Below are 13794 nucleotides of genomic sequence, written 5' to 3' on the forward strand. Positions count from 1 at the left end.
TGTCACTCCACTCTAGGACCCTCTATGACACTCTACCCCACTCTACAACACTTTACTTCAAACTATGACACTATATGCCATTCATCCCACAACACTTCATTCTCCTCCACTCCACTCTACTCCACTCCGCTGTATGCCCCTCCACTCTACTTAACTCTATGCCACTCTGCTCCACTCTACGACACTCTATGAAACTCTGCTCCACTCTACTTCACTCTATGACACTCTACTTCACTCTATGCCACTCCACTCAACACCACTGTACTCTACCACCCTCCATGACACTCCACTCTACTCTCCTCTACGATAAAGGGGGGGGGTACCCTCTGTGCGCATGTTACCCCAGACAATCCATTTTCAGGATTTTACACCCTTCCTATTGTATGTATTTTATGGCAGAGTTTGGTACTGCAGCGCCGTAGAGGAGGTCGAGTACACCAGCTGTCAAGAACTAGGTCCAGTTCTAGCCTGTGTGCAGGGTTAGCCGCTCACCAAAAAGCCATTCATTAGGTGGTACCCAGTTTTGCTGGCCGATAAGAAAGATGCATGTTGGTGACTCCTAATTTGCCTTTGTAGACTAACTGCAGGCACTTACTTAAGGACAATCATGTACTAAGTTAATGTTGCTAGCTGGGTTATTGTATAGGTAATTGTGAAGCATAGAGCATCCAGGGCAGTGCAATTATTTTAAACAATGATTCTCTGCATAGACTAGAGAGAGGGAGAGTATCCCAAGCATGTGTATTGTTACATACTCCATGCAGTAAGGGGAGTATTTTGAGGTCCCACCCTTGTTTGGCATTCAAAGATATGTGCATGTTTGGGTATTTTAATCTGTCTGGCTGGACTTGCAGCCCAAATTGCCACTCGGTTGCTCGAGGCCCACACTACACCAGGATGAATGTTGATTTGCCCCAATTGACTACAAGGGATACGCCCCTCCATAAAGGTCTAAGATAGCCATTAGCTGCTGTCCCGGTCCAGTCAGAGTAGTGGAGAAAGAAGAGCATGTTGTCTGCATGCAGAGAGACAGGGCCCTCTGTTACAACATCCGACTGTGTTTTGCCATATTGCCTAATCCATTTGACTAGCAGTTCACTCCCCTGCACAAATAGGAGGGTGCATAGAAAACATTCATTTTGAGTGGTGCTTTCAATTGGGAAGTAGTCAGATACTACACAGCTCACTCCCACCTTGGCCCGTGGGGATGTATGGAAGGCCTTAATTTATTTATTTATTTAGTGTTTTTTAGAGCGCGATCCAGACCCGTGAGGGTATCAGAGCGCTTTACAGTAGTATCAGGTGGGATACAGAACAAAGGGGGGAGAAGAGTCCGGGATAAGGGAAAAAAAATAGATAGTATATGGTGAACCAAACAGTCATAATATTTGATTAATACAAGGGATTGGAGCAAAAACAATGCAAAAAAACTAGAAAAGCAGTCTCATCACCCTGAAGGATTGTTCATAGTGCAGGGTGGGTAACATAGGGGAGGGCATACAAGGAATAGTTCAGTGAAGTCAGGTAAAGTCAGGTAAGGTCAGGTTGAGGGGTTAATTGTAGCGTGAGCTTTAGGAGAGGAATTTGCCCATTAGGAAATTTTGGTCTCCTTTTTGAAGTGGAATAGAGTCGGTATTCTTCTAATGGCAGGTGGGAGTGAGTTCCATATTCTTGGGGCGGCTCCTGAGAAAGCCCGATTATATGTTCTTTTTTTCTTGAAGCGTGCGGGTTGGAGCAAAAGGGTTCTGGCGGAACGTGAGTTTCTGATTCCTCCGGATAGTACACGTTTATGTGCCAGAAAAGCAGGGGGCTTGGAATAGAGAGCCTTGTGGTTGATGCAAGCCAGTTTGAATTGGATTCTGGCCTCAAGAGGAAGCCAGTTCAGAGCTTTGAGGTGGGGCGAGATGTGGTCAAACTTCTTAGAGCCAGTTAGAAGTCTGGCGGCGGCGTTGAGGCAGGCTTTCAAGGGTGCCAGAGAGATCTTGGGTAGGCCTGCGAGAGTGGAGCAACCATATTCTAGTCGAGAGATGACTAAGGCCTCGATAGCCGATTTTAGATCGGTACGGTCAAGGAAAGGTTTTAAGTGTCGTAGGTAGTTTAGGTGAAATCTGGCTTTTTTGGCCATCGCGTTGATATGGCCTCGCATGTTCAGGTTGCCGTCTAAGGTTATTTCCAGGGATTTAGCAGAGTCCACAAAGGTAGGAGAGCAGTTTAGCGCTGTGATAGCCATGGTCCAAACTTGAATGTCTGTATTGGCGTTGGGTGGCGAGATTAAGAGGAACTCTGTTTTTTGGGCATTGAGTTTAAGCTGGTTGGATGTGAGCCAATGAACAGTTAGTTTCAAGGCCTCATTCAGCAAAGGCAAAGAGACTAAAGCTGTTCTCTGCAAGACTTCATATAAGAAATCTCAGCTCACAGAATCAAGGGCCTTCTGGTATTCTAGGCCACAGCACTAGGCCTGTGTATTCATTGACATGGACTAAAACCAGTGTTGTGGGTTATGTTCCAGAATATAGCCGTTTTGATCTCAATAAATCAAGGATGCAATGATTTTTATCAGTCGATCAGCCAGGACTTTCACGACGAGTTTTGTCTGTGCTGATGAAGGAATTCATCCAGAGAAGGAGCAGTGCTCCAGGGGTTTACTCAGTTTCAGTACTAATGAAACTCTGGCTCCACAGATGTTTTCAGGCACGTGGCAAGTTTGGGAAGCAGTGTATAAGGTCAGCAGGTGGGGGGTAATTAATGCTGCAAATATTTTTTGTAAACTTCCATTAGGAGGCTGTTTGGACCTGGGGGTTTTCAGGAGTGCATCCTAAGATAGCCTCTGCAACCTTCTCTGGCATGAGGAGAAGCACAAGGTCTTCCCTACCAGAACTATTTGGCACCTGAACTAGAAGGTTTTTCATCAATGGATTAACCACTTTAACCTTTAGTCGGGGGACGTGCTGCCAATAGAGTCCGACAAACACCACACCATACCCGACTTGAAGCTCCTGTACCCAACTATGCACCACAGAATACATTTATTATGGGCATATAAAACTACAAACCCCCCTAAGCTATGCCCCTGGTGCCCGATAATAGTCTATAAAGGCAGCTACAATGGCAGGTGAGACAGGGATAGACTCCTCTGTACTGACCTGTATCTGGCGGCCACATCACCTGTAGCCAATCAATGCAACACATTGGCTATCCTGTCTCGTGCTTCATATATCTTGCTTTGCAAGGCCATCCCTGCCAGACTGACCAGAGCTAATGATATTGCTCACAGTTGAGCCTTTGTAAACACCAGCTTCCTAAGGAAACAGTTTCCCTGTGACAGCACTATTTGCTGTTCTAGTGCAAGTATCGCCACTTGAAGACAGCAATGTGATTTTTGTGTTATTTTTTCATCTGTTTGTCATAGGCCATTGCCGTGCCTTGAATGACAGCCTTGAATGCTTCCCAGAGGGATGCCATGGCTGAGATTGAACCTCTGATGTGGCTAAAATATGTTGTGGTTTCCTTTTGTGAAAATATTACAAAGCCATTGTTTGTGAGAGACCACACACTTGGGTGCCACATGCCATGTGGATCGCAGACACCCAGAGCTCACAATCCACCCCATCCCACACCGCTTCTCAAAGTTGTTCTACATGTGAGTCACGGCAAGCAGCACTTGACTCTTACTGCGAGAGACAGTAGGCAAAGATGCAGCTGCTGCCTAACTTGCCAGTGTTCGCACATTGCAGTTTGCTAGATTCTACAGCAGCACTTGGGTCAATGAGGGTTTTGGGGAGGTAAGCATAGGGCCTTACCCTCCTGGAATTTTCAGGTGGTTGTAGGGTCCTAGGGCGAAGAGTATAGTGATTGGCCCAGGGACTGCAGAGGCGGGGTTTACATGGGTTTTGAGCATCAGTTTCCAGGAGTAGGTGCCATTTTTAGTGGGTACACCCCAGTTGGCAGTGTCAGCATTAGCTTTTCCCCTACTGTTTCAATGGGTGCTTAGTGTTGCCATGGAGGTTTCTGATAGTGTGAAGCAAGCCCTGCTCATGTTGCAGTAATCAGGCAGGGTCGACCTGCTGTCTGAGGGCACATTGGTGCAGGTGAGCTTAGTTGGTGGACTTCACTGGTTCTGAGCGTCCAAAGCGGAGGTCAGCGGGAGGTGTGGCGGCAGTTGATATGGCCTGCGCTACCTCCTTCTGCAAAGTGGCAAAAGGTAGGTTGAGCGTGGGCAGGGGTGACAGGGCGGGCCAGCTGGCTGTCGCTGGCCGTGCCTCACAACGGGCGGTGAAGGGAGGTACAAGTGTCCGCAGCAAATCCAGCACATGGATCACTGCTGGGGCCGCATTGGCAGTGGGACAGGGGAGAGGGGAAAGGCCATGTTATCTGTTGAGTAGGACATAGGAAGAGGTACCAAGGGATGCGTGTAGTGAGGCAGCGTGCCTTTCAGATTTAAGGTCTTAACGTTTATGTCTGGGCCAGTGAAGAAGTATGTCAGGAAGGAGGTGGCAGGCCCAGGCCTCAGTGTGGCTGTTATTCCGATGGTGCAGTGATGCCTCTGGCCCACGTGGGGGCAGTCATCAGTGAATTAATGAGGGGCAGGGCCACAACATCACAGGGCCTGCCACTGGACCAGTTGCTGTTGGGCAGCAAGATAAGGAAGATGGGGCAGGAGGTGGAGGTGGAGCAAGGAAGCCTCTGGAGCCAGTGCCAGCGCCTCCAGTTTTGCAATTGCCTATGAGAAGGTGGGCTCTCAGGCTGGGGAAATTGCTCACGATGGCAGTGAGTGTGGCCAAACCGAGAAGAGAGTTCATGGGCAGTGGGCAAAAGGGGCTTCACAGCTGGCATGGGGGGGTGGTTCTGGGAGCAGGGGAGGGAGTGGGCTATCTCCCCCTTTCAAAGGTCAGCAAGGGATATTAGTGCTTGGGGAGGTATTTTGGGAGCGATGATGATGGGTTCTTGGTTCGAGTCCCCTTGTCTCGCTCTGTGGTCTGGTTAGGAGGCAAACTTTTCCAGGATCTGGATCCAGGCAGGTGTGTGTGGTGTCACACCCCTGGGGTTTCTGGGCAAGCATGACAGGGCCAGTTTAGTTCCAACCAGGACAATGAGTCAGGTGCAGCAGAGATGTTGCTTTACGGACAGCCGGGAGGGTCTGGTGCATCCTGCCCATACCAGCCCAAAGACAGAACATGCATCTTTTTGGCCAGGTCTGGGATGGCGATGGACCAGAATTGGCTAAGACAAGGAATGGACTGTGCGTCCGCCTTACAGAATTACGACCCTTCACAAGGTTTATTCGAAGAGCAATCTTGTGATGGTGGTGGGGGTGATATGGAGGTGCCGGGCACGAGTGCGGAGCATGGTGGTGGGCTTGGAGAAGATGATTGGGACATGGATTATGATGAGGAGGATCTAGAAGAAGGTGAGATTGTGGATGATGGTGAGTTGGTGGAGGATGGTGCGAATCACTGGTGGCCAGCACTTCCCGCAGGTAAAAGTGGATGGGGTGTGACTAATCAGAAGGGCAGTCTTGGTGTTTTACAGGACTTAGAAACATGAACAGTGGCTAGGTTAATGGGGCAGCATCATGATGGACAGCTTTGGTGCCGGACCCAATCTTGAAGCCAGGTAAGGCGGGGTATACAGGCAGAGTAGGAGGGGTTGTGGAAGTAGGAGTCCCGGCAGCGTGGCTGGAGGCGCAAGCACAAGTGAGGTGCGATGCTAGATTATAATAGGTTAAGTATTACAGCATCAGGTTACGGGCCTGAAAGTACCAGAGGAGAGGGAGGTAGGGACAGAAGGATTGCTTATGACATCACTGACCACAGAGACCACTGCAGGTGGGGAGGTAGGGGATGGTGAAAAAAATAGGAGCGCAAAGGGGATGAAGATGCCGTACATGGGAATTACTAAGCATTTGGGGACGCATTTAATGGCTGCCACTAAGGAGCGCATTTGGAAGGGGGAGTATGTGGAACTCTTTAAGTTACGACATCGCAAGATAAGAGTGAAAGAGGGCTCCAAGGAGGAGGAATATGAGCTGTCCCGTAGGCCCAGGGTGCTGGCCAACATAGAGAATTGGACGGTGTTTTTTCTGTTCTACGCGAAAGCTTACTGCAAAAAGTACCCTGAGAGGTGTGTCACTTTGTTTAAATATCTTGATGTAGTGCGTAAGGCACATGGTAACTTTTGGGGAATGGGCCGGGGTGCATTATGAAGAAGAATCTGGGCTCGCCTTGCAGAGGAAGAGGACAGGGTGTGGGGGCAGCTGGATTATGAGTTGCTTTTTCAAACTATAACTCCAAAGAGGCCAGTCCCATAATAATAATAATAATAATAATAATAATAATCCACATTTGTAAAGCACACAATCACCCGTAAGGGTCTCTAGGCGCTGGGTGCCATCGGGAAGATTAAGCGAGCTATTGCCCAGAGTCACATGGTGCTGGGCTAATTTGCCGCCGGGGCCGGGGATCGAACCCTGATCCCCAGATTCCAGCGTCAGTCGCCCTGGTCGCGGCGCCACACCTCTTCCCATCAACTTATGTGACAAGCGGCTGGCCGGTCATTTATAAAATCCTTTCAAGGACATCCTACCCAGACAGGGGTGGGTACAGCAGGACGAGGACAGACATGGACGGCATGTGCATGTTGCTTATTTAATAGGGGGTGGTGCTTGCGGGAGTATTGCAAATACCATCATGAGTGCTCGAAATGTGGCATCAAGCACATACTTGTGACATCCGGGGGGGTTTCTGGACAACAGGGTGGCACCGGGGGACAGTGGACTGGTTACAGTGAGAAGGGATGGGGAGAGGAGCCCAGTATCCCATGGAGAAAAGCACATATGCCTGTTACGTTGGACCGTTTGGAGCAGTGGATTGATATAGTGGAGTCAGCGTGGAAGAAAGAGTTTTTGTTACCAGGTTTCTAGTTTGAGTTTCGTTTGCGTTATGAGAGTCCCAGAGTGAGGCAGTGGGTGGAAAATCTGAGGTCAGTGAAAGGGCAGGAAGAGTTTGTTTGGAATACATTGTTGAAAGAGATGATGGAAGGAAGAATGGAAGGGCTGTTTCAAGAACGGCTACTGGAGAACTTGCGGATTTTACCAATTGGGGTGGTGCCACAGAAGGAGCTGGGTGAGTTTCGTCTCATTCTTTACCTTTCATGGCCAGAAGGGCTGTCTGTCAATGACTTCTTTTGTGAAGGATGTAGTAAGGTACATTATGCATCAGTTGACACGGCGGTTAAATTGGTCAATAAAGTGCGTAGGGGCGCCATGTTGTTGAATTGTGATGCCATATCAGCGTTTCGTTTGCTTCCTGTCCACCATGCCGACCATGAGTTGTTGGGAATTCAGTGTTGTGTGGACAAGGCCTTGCCTATGGGTTGTTCAGTTTCTTTTTCCTTGTTTGAGGCTTTTAGTTCTCTTTTGCAAAAACGTTTCGCACATGTGGTTGAGAAAGATGTGATGACCCACTACTTGGATGGTTTCTGCATTGTGAGGGCTCTATGTTCAGGAGAATGTCAGGAGAGTTGACATTGTTTTAGGATTTGATGCAGGATCAGAAAAACAGGAGGGCCCCTCCAGGTGCTTAATTTTGTGGGCATTGAGTTAGATTTGGGCAGGATGGAGATTCGCTTGCCTGGGGAGAAGAAGCAGTGCTGCCTGGAAATTTTGGGCACAATTTTGGCCAGATCTAAAGTGCAGGTGAAGGACATTCAGATCTTGTTGGGTTACCTGAATTCTGCATGGAGGGCACGTGGGACTTTTTGTAGGTGTTTGGGCTGGGCACTGACAGGGATCTCACTTCCACATTACAGAGTATGGCTCAAGGCAGGGGTGAGGTAGGACTTGAAGCTTTGGTGTCAATTTTTGAATGAATGCAATGGGATTCCGATGGCAAGTTTTGGGAAGCAGATGGAGTGGTCCATTGAAATGTTTTCTGGCACCGCTGGCAGGCATGACTTTGGTCTGTCTCAGCAAAGGCAGTGGTGTGTAGAAAAATGGCTGGAAGCCTGAAAGCGGGAGGGTGCAGCATTGCTTTCCTTGAATTTTTTCCTTGGGTGGTGGCTGTTTGTTTGTGGGGGCGACACTTTGAGAACAAAACAGTTCTGCTCAATGTTAATAACATTGCGGAAGTGAACATAGTCAACCGCCAGTCAGCGAAGGAACCCAAGGTGTTGCAGTTGTTGAGAGTTTTTGTGTTGGAGTGTTTGTGTGCAAGTGTTACTTAAAGGGCGTGCCACATTCCGGGAAAGCACAATTAAATTACTAATGCTTTTTCTCACTTTCAGTGGACGAGCTGCCGTGGGTTGTCCCCAGGGGTGGGCTAGAGGAAGACTGCAATGTTAGCTCACTTGTGGGCAGTAGGCGAGAGTGTGTAATGCAGCGGATCCTTGGTTCGTTATTGTAATCGACACCTAAGGCACATGGGCTATTGTTGGATGAGTTTCTGCAGTCAGACGGCAGTGACCAGCGGAATGACGGATGAAGGTTACATTCACCGGGATGATGTGGTAAATTTGATCATTTCTTTGATTGAAAAAGGTTTGTTAGCTGTCACAATAGCTGGTAAGTTGACATGCGTGGCCTTTTTGGGGAAGCTCAGGTGGGGCTACAAGCCATCTATGGGGAAATGGGGAAGCACATTTTGGAAGCGTGGTCAAGGGAGAGGGGTGTAGGGGAAAGGTTGCGACACCCCATTACACTGCGTTGTCTGAAACAAGTGGTTGCCGGTCTCCCAAGGTTATGTCGAGATGCATGGGAGAGGCTCTGTTTTCTGGCCATAACGGTGTGGTTGTTTTTTGGGGCATTTCGAGTTACAGAAGTTGTTGGGTCTGCGGCACGTGAGGGTGTCTGTTGGTGTGATGTCAGGATGCTTGAAGTGGTTCAGGTGTGGATATCAAAGTCCAAGACAGATGAGTCGGGAAGGGGTGTGTGTGTGACTTTGCGAGCTTATCCGGAAGCAGCGGTTTGCTCCTGTGCTTGTTCGGTGGCTTAAGGCAAGCAGGGCGGCAAAAGTGAAGAGGTGTTTCAATATGAGAAAGGGGCACATTTTTCAGCCCCACAGGTGGTAGGGGTTTTGCGTAAAGCATTGTGTTTGTTAGGCTATAAGTCACAGGAGTTTGGAATGCATTCTTTTCAAATTGGGATGGCGATGGAGGATGAGGGCAAGGGATTTGTGGATAGTTAATAAAACGAATAGTGAGGCCCATGTTTATGTACAGTATGTATGGCGAAGAGCCAGGTATTTGTGTTTTTGCCATTCTCTGCACCTGTTTCATTGAAGTGGCCTTTTACACACTACAATGTAGTCAGACATTCTTGGAAAAGCCATTCCCACCCAATGTCTCAGGCAGGGGCTCTAATGTTATTTTCAAACGCTTCAAACGACATTGGGGAAGCTATATGTTGGTTAGCCCTGTCAGTCACTATCTTGCCTGATCAGGACAGCAACCTCTAAGGGATCTAGGTTCCTGACATCCGGTCTCTGAATTTTGGTTCCCACACATCACAGCAGACCACATTGGTGTTATTTATGTCTCCAATGATTGTGGTTTCAGGGAGGGAGTGACCTCCACAGGTCCTGCATTGCTGTGTCGCTGTCTGCTCATTGCACAGCTCGCCTGACACTCAAAGCCTCATTGCTCTGCGGGTCTATCAGCAGGATTCAAGCATCCATCAGTTTTGCACCCTAAGGGTCAGCATGATGTCCAAAAGACATTTTCAAACATGGATGGCCTTTCATCCAGCAAATACTGCTAGATTATAGGGCTCTAGTCGGAGCTCTAGCCAGAGCATCTCTCATCCTTGGTGACAAGCCACGTCATGGATACACACAAATGTACCACACAAGTCCTGCAGGCTTTGGCAGTGGGATATAGTTGATGAATTTCATTAGGCCACACAGCACGTAATTTAGAACTATTTATTCCTCATGTATCAGTATGAGACACACAAAGTACAATCTGTAGCCATGTACCATTTGTGCATCAGTGTGAATTAAATTGCACGGTATTTTTGCAGTGTAAGTAGCCTATCTCACAGACCATGTGACCGTGTAGTGTTGTAATCCTAGTGTGAAATACGTATGCATGGCCTGCCATCATAAACTATCTGTGCAACACATATTTGCCAAATACACTTTCGGCTACAGGAAGACGTATGTAACATCTATATTGTGTAAATAGTTGGTGTCCTTGCAGGCATTTACTGTTGTATCACTGTATGACAGTAATTAGGTGATACATTAGCTCACCACTGGAAAGCACCAAGCATAGATCAGAACCTTTCGCTGCAATTTTATTTTGCTGATTCTGCATGATAACCAAAGTTGAGCACAGCTGCAGGTCTTTTTACAACCAGCGCATCCATGTTTGACATATAGTACTGACCCTGCTGTGATGCTTTGAATGAACCATGCAGAAGCAAAGTGAAGTGTCCACAGGTGTGTACTATTACTATGTCAGGGTGTGAGTCCTCTCTGAGCACCATAAATAAGGGAAGCTCCATTTCCATCAAGCCTTGGCAAAGCCATTAGGTCTGGCTTTAACGTACAAATAAGTGTGAACACAGGCATTCATACATATGGTTTGCATGCATTGTGTGTACAAATTGTGTTTATCTCAGTAAAGATTGTTCTACTGGCTGTGACAATGCTGGGAAAAGGTAGCAAAAATATTGCTCCCTGTGTAGAATACATATAGGAGAAAAAGAACTCAATATGACAGACTGCATAGAGTTTATTTTTTAGATTTGCAAACATCCCTTGTGTATTATATTGGAAGACCTTCCTGGAAGGAGGAATGACACATCCATCGCCTGCATACAGAATGAGGAAAGAGAGTATTACTCCACTGGGTGGAGTCAAGCCAAAGCCAAGCTGCATATTTTAAAGAACTACTAAAATATGTCATCTAGACATCGGTGCTGTCAAGCTAGACCTAAAAAGGGAACGTTATCTTACTTTGATAGGCCATTATTTCAAAGAATTAAGAAGGGTCATTTAGTAATATTTAGTGTACTTTATCATTCAAAGACATGCTTCATTCGAGGCTATTTAGAATAGGTGAGAAGATGTAAAAATCCAGTGAAATGTAGGGAAAGTGGTTTGCAGTCAGTTAATGGTATTTTTGCATTATGAATAAAATACTGTATTCAGTGCCTATTAGTACCAGAGCACAAGCAAAAACTGACGTCTATTTTACACAAATAACTGAGGAAAAAGAGACAAAAAACACTCGAATATGTATCTCTAAATTTGAGGAAATGTTGTGAGAGCGGGTTGTGATAAGACGATTTAAGAAATTAACGGCTAAACATCTAACATTTTGAAAATGAATTCATTAGTGGAGCACTACTCATTTATTCCAAATGACACTGCAGCACAGCTTCATGCACATAAACAGCAGAATGTAGTTCTGAAAGTGATTCCACTGATGTCCTAAATATGTTCTTCTAACAATTTGAAGAAGTAAGCTCTTCTGTGATGCTCAATGCCAAGTGCATTATAATGCAACACCCCTGATATCACCCAGTAGCTCCTCCCCAGAGTTCCCAATACTGGCCGCATTGATAACCGCAGGGAGGGAGTAGGTGACAGAAATAACAGAGGTCCCAAGTGGGACTCTGAGCTTTACCTTAGAAATGATGAATTAGCGGGGTCATCAGTAAATAAATTCCCAATCCTTCCCAGTATTTTACCCTTAAGCTTTCCATGTTTTCAACATGTCAGAGATGGCTAGCTTTTACTGGGTAGCAAATTCTTCCTGTTCAGGAAAGGAAAGCATTAATGGGTAGTTTTTTTAGGGTTTAGGGAAGTATAGCTGTAAGGGGTAATAAGAGGGGTTTAGGTTCAGCGAAGGATAGTGTCAAGGGGTTGTAAAGGGATTCTAGGGTTCAAGGAAAAATTGCATTAATGGATAGTTAGGCGGTTTTAGGGTTCATGGATGGGTAGAGTTGAGGAACAGCAAAGAATTAGTACTGTTCAAGGAATGTAGTGGTAAGCAGTAGTATGCAGTTTTTGGGGGCAAAGAAGAGTAGTGCTCAGGCGTAGCAAGAAGTTTTTAAGGTTCAAGGAAGGGTAGCATTAAGGGGTAGTAAATGTTTTTTAGGGTTCAAGAAAGGGTTGCATTAAGAGATAGGGTTTTTTGGGCTTAAGGGTGAGTAGCAATAAGGGTTTGTAGGGTTCAGGTAAGGGTAGTGTTCAGTCATAGCAAGAGGTTTTTATGTTACATGGAAGGGTAGCATTAAGGGGTAGTAATGAATTTTTAGGGTTCAGGGACAGATAGCATTAAGGTGAAGTAACGTTTTGAGGGTTCAGGAATTGGTAGTGTTAAGGTGTAGAAATAGATTTTTAGGGTTCAGAGATGAGTAGCGTTAAGGGGTACTAAGCGCTTTTATGGTCACAGAATAGTAGCATTAATGGGTAGGAAGGATTTGTTTAGGGTTTAAGAATGGGTAGTAATAAGAGGTATTAAGGTTTTAGGGTTCAAGGAAGGGTAGTGTTAAGGGGTTGATAGGGATCAGAGCAGGGTAGTGTTAATTTGTAGCAATAGATATTTAGGGTTCAATGAAAGGTAGCATTAAAGAGTAGTACGTTTTAGGCTTCAGGGAAGTGTAGGGATTGAAATGTGGCAAGAGGGTTTTAGGGTTCAGAGCAGAATAGTGTTAAATGGTAGTAAGGTTTTCGGGTTCAGGGAATGGTAATGTTAATGTGTAGTAAGGGATTTTTAGGGTACAGGGAAGGATAGAGTTAAGGGGTATTAAGGGATTTATAGAGGTATGGGCCGGGTAGCATTATGGGATAGTAGGGGATTTCAGGGTCAAGGAAGGAGTAGTGGTAAGGGATAATAAGGATTTTTAGGGTTCATGGATAGGTAGCATTAAGAAGTAGTAAGGGGCTTTTTAGGGTTCAGGGATGGGTAGCATGAAACAATAGTAAGCTAAGTGTGTATGGCATTTTTGAGCTTCATGGAAGGGTAGCATAGTGTTGTGGGTGGAAAGCGTTAAGAGGTTGTACTTTTTTAGGGTTCAGGAAGGGTAGTGTTAAGGAGCAGTAAGAGTTTTTGGGGTTTAGGGATGGGTAGTGTTAAAGGGTAGTAAGATTTTCCGGTTTAGAGAAGGGTAGCTATAGGAGGTGCTAAGCAATTTTAGGGCTCATGGACAGGTAGCATTAAGGGATATGAAGGTTTTCAGGTTTCAGGCAAGAGTAGCATTAAGTGGTAATAAGGGGTTTGTATGGTTTATGGAATAGTAGCACTAAAGGGAAGTGAGGGTTTGCAGGGTCCAGGGATTTGCAGCTTTAAAGGGTAATAGCAGGCTTTTGGGGTAATAGGAAGTGTAGCATTAAGGGGTTGGTAGGGTTCAGGTAAGGATACTGTTAAGGGTTAGTAAGGAGGTTTTAAGGTTCAGGGAAAGGTAGAATTAAGGTTGAATAGCATTGTTTTCCCATGTTCAGAGATGGTTACCTTTAACGATTAGTAAGGCATTTTCAGGTTTCCGGAAAAAGCAGTGTTATGGGTAGAATGGGTTTTTAGGATTCAGGGAATGATATTGTTAGGGTCAGCAGGGGGTTTTTGGGATTCAGGGAAGGTTAATTTTAAATTACACTATATGAAATAAGTAAATTAACTTTAGTTAATATATTCAATATTACATTTGAAATACATTAAATATAATAATAAAGTATTTTTTTAAAAGCTAAATAATAAATTGAAATGAATAAATAAATAAACGTTTGTGAGCTTAAAAATCTTTAGAAATAAAAAATACCATTCTCGTAAGGAGGTCCACATAGGGTATCTCTG

The 13794-nt window shown here is 45.8% G+C and overlaps 1 protein-coding gene across 1 annotated transcript in view; it reads right to left on the reverse strand.

Annotated features, from left to right (window-relative positions):
* CACNA1G (calcium voltage-gated channel subunit alpha1 G) overlaps positions 1–13794 on the reverse strand; it is a 1349169-nt gene that overhangs the window by 608289 nt on the left and 727086 nt on the right. The window lies entirely within an intron of this gene.

The sequence above is a fragment of the Lissotriton helveticus genome, chromosome 7 (genome assembly GCF_964261635.1).
Source record: "Lissotriton helveticus chromosome 7, aLisHel1.1, whole genome shotgun sequence".
Classification (NCBI taxonomy): domain Eukaryota; kingdom Metazoa; phylum Chordata; class Amphibia; order Caudata; family Salamandridae; genus Lissotriton; species Lissotriton helveticus.